This window comes from Schistocerca gregaria, chromosome 8 (genome assembly GCF_023897955.1).
Source record: "Schistocerca gregaria isolate iqSchGreg1 chromosome 8, iqSchGreg1.2, whole genome shotgun sequence".
Lineage (NCBI taxonomy): Eukaryota > Metazoa > Arthropoda > Insecta > Orthoptera > Acrididae > Schistocerca > Schistocerca gregaria.
Genome location: NC_064927.1, coordinates 7,570,377 through 7,574,196, shown reverse-complemented (window position 1 = coordinate 7,574,196; position 3,820 = coordinate 7,570,377).

Here is a 3,820-nt window from a genome sequence, read left to right as displayed (position 1 = left end):
TGGAGGCTTTCTGTAATCTGTGGACTATCAGAGTGTTGATGGAACAGTGAAATTGCTTCGGGATTGAATACAACAGTTACCTTGCGAGTAATCCTCAAACAGTCTACGCTTTGATCGTTCCCTGGAAGACCAGTAGTAGTTTTCTATTCACATCTGAATTCCTTCTGTAATCTGTGGACCTTCAAAGTGTAAATTGAAACACAGAAATTACCTCGGGATTGAATACAACAGTCACCATGGGCACTTTCATCCGTGGGAGTAATGTCTCAAACAGTCTACGCTTTGATCGTTCCCTGGAAGACCAGTAGTAGTTACCGATGCACATCTGGTGGCATTCTGTAATCTGTGGACTATCAGAGTGTTGATGAAACACAGAAATTGTAACGTGATTGTATACAACACTCACCATGCGCAATTTCCTCCATGGGAGTGATGTCTCTAACAGTCTACGCTTTGATCGTACCCTGGAAGACCAGCAGTAGTTACCTATGCACATATGGAGGCATTCTGTAATCTGTGGACTATCAAAGTGTTGATGAAACACAGAAATTGCATCGGGATTGAATACATCAGTCACCATGTTCACTTTCATCCACGGGAGGTATGTCACAAACAGTCTAGGATTTTATCGTTCCCTGGAAGACCAGTAGTAGTTTCTGATGAAAATCTGGTGGCATTCTGTAGTCTGTGGATTATCAGAGTGTTGAAGAAACACAGAAATTTCATCGAGATTGAATACAACAGTCACCATGCCCACTTTCCTCCACTTGAGTAATGTCTCAAACAGTCTACGCTTTGATCGTTCCCTGACAGACCAGTAGTAGTTTCCGATGCACGTCTGTTGGCATTCTGCAATCTGTTGACTATCAGAGTGTTGATGAAACACAGAATTTGCATCGGGATTGAATACAACAGTCACCATGCGCACTTTCCTCCTTGGGAGTAATCCTCAAACTGTCTACGCTTTAATCGTTCCCTGGAAGACCAGTAGTAGTTTCCGATGCACATCTGGAGGCATTCTGTAATCTGTGGACTATCAGAGTGTTGATGAAACACAGAAAATGCATCGGGATTGAATACAACAGTCACCATGCGCACTTTCATCCATGGGAGTAATGTCTCTAACAGTCTGCGCTTTGATCGTTCCCTGCAAATCAGTAGTAGTGTCCGATGCACATCTGGAGGCATTCTGTAATCTGTGGACTATCAGAGTGTTGATGAAACACAGAAAATGCATCGGGATTGAATACAACAGTCACCATGCGCACTTTCCTCCATGGGAATAATGTCTCAAACAGTCTACGCTTTGATCGTTCCCTGGAAAAATAGTAATAGTTTCCGATGCACATCTGGAGATATTCTGTAATCTGTGCGCTATCAGACTGTTTATGAAACACAGAAATTGCATCGGGATTGAATACAACAGTCACCAAACGCACTTTCCTGCATGGGAGTAATTCTCAAACAGTCTACGATTTGATCGTGCCCTGGAAGACCAGTAGTAGTTTCCGATGCACATCTGGAGGCATTCTGTAATCCGTGGACTATCAAAGTGTTGATGAAACACAGAAATTGCATCGGGATTGAGTACAATAGTCACCATGCGCACTTTCCTCCATGGTAGTAATGTCTCAAACTGTCTACCTTTTGATCGTGCCCTGGAAGACCAGTAGCAGTTTCCGATGCACATCTGAGGCATTCTGTAATCTGTGGACTATCAGAGTGTTGATGAAACACAGAAATTGCATCGGGATTGAATACAATAGTCACCATGCGCACTGTTTTCCACGGGAGTAATGTCTCAAACAGTCTACGATTTGAACGTACCCAGGAAGACCAGTAGTAGTTTCCGATGCACGTCTGACGGCATTCTGTAATCTGTGGACTATCAGAGTGTTGATGGAACACTGAAATTGCTTCGGGATTGAATACAACAGTCACCATGCGCAATTTCCTCCATGCGAGTAATCCTCAAACAGTCTAAGCTTTAATCTTTCCCTGGAAGATCAGTAGTAGTTTCCGATGCTCATCTGGAGGCATTCTGTAATCTGTGGACCTTCAAAGTGTTGATTAAACACAGTAATTGCCTCGGGATTGAATACAACAGTCACCATGTGCACTTTCCTCCATGGGAATAATGTCTCAAACAGTCTACGCTTTGATCGTTCCCTGGAAAAATAGTAATTGTTTCCGATGCACATCTGGAGATATTTTTTAATCTGTGGGCTATCAGACTGTTTATGAAACACAGAAAAAGCATCGGAATTGAATACAACAGTCACCAAGCGCACTTTCCGTCATGGTAGTAATTCTCAAACAGTCTACGCTTTGATCGTGCCCTGGAAGACCAGTAGTAGTTTCTGATGCACATCTGGAGGCATTCTGTAATCTGTGGACTATCAAAGTGTTGATGAAACACAGAAATTGCATCGGGAATGAATACAACAGTCACCATGCGCACTTACCTCCATGGGAGTAATGTCTCAAACAGTCTAGGCTTTTATCCTTACCTGCAAGACCAGTAGTAGTTTCCGATGCACATCTGGAGGCTTCCTGTAATCTGTGGACTATCAAAGTGTTGATGAAACACAGAAATTGCATCGGGATTGAATACAACAGTCACCAAGCGCACTTTCCTTCATGGGAGTATAGCTCAAACAGTCTACGCTTTGATCATTCCCTGGAAGACCAGTAGTAATTTCCGATGCACATGTTTAGGCATTCTGTAATCTGTGGACTATCAGAGTGTTGATGAAACACAGAAATTGCATCGGGATTGAATATAACAGTCACCATGCGCACTTTCATCCATGGGAGTAATGTCTCAAACAGTCTACGCTTTGATCGTGTCCTGGAAGACCAGTAGTAGTTTCCGATGCACATCTGGAGGCTTTCTGTAATTTGTGGACTATCAGAGTGTTGATGAAACACAGAAAAAGCATCGGAATTGAATACAACAGTCACCAAGCGCACTTTCCGTCATGGTAGTAATTCTCAAACAGTCTACGCTTTGATCGTGCCCTGGAAGACCAGTAGTAGTTTCTGATGCACATCTGGAGGCATTCTGTAATCTGTGGACTATCAAAGTGTTGATGAAACACAGAAATTGCATCGGGAATGAATACAACAGTCACCATGCGCACTTACCTCCATGGGAGTAATGTCTCAAACAGTCTAGGCTTTTATCCTTACCTGCAAGACCAGTAGTAGTTTCCGATGCACATCTGGAGGCTTCCTGTAATCTGTGGACTATCAAAGTGTTGATGAAACACAGAAATTGCATCGGGATTGAATACAACAGTCACCAAGCGCACTTTCCTTCATGGGAGTATAGCTCAAACAGTCTACGCTTTGATCATTCCCTGGAAGACCAGTAGTAATTTCCGATGCACATGTTTAGGCATTCTGTAATCTGTGGACTATCAGAGTGTTGATGAAACACAGAAATTGCATCGGGATTGAATATAACAGTCACCATGCGCACTTTCATCCATGGGAGTAATGTCTCAAACAGTCTACGCTTTGATCGTGTCCTGGAAGACCAGTAGTAGTTTCCGATGCACATCTGGAGGCTTTCTGTAATTTGTGGACTATCAGAGTGTTGATGAAACACAGAAATTGCATCGTAATTGAATACAACAGACACCAAGCGCACTTTCCTGCATGGGAGTAATTCTCAAACAGTCTACGCATTGATCGTGCCCTGGAAGACCAGTAGTAGTTCCCGATGCACATCTGGAGGCATTCTGTAGTCTGTGGACTATCAAAGTGTTGATGAAACACAGAAATTGCATCGGGATTGAATACAACAGTCACCATG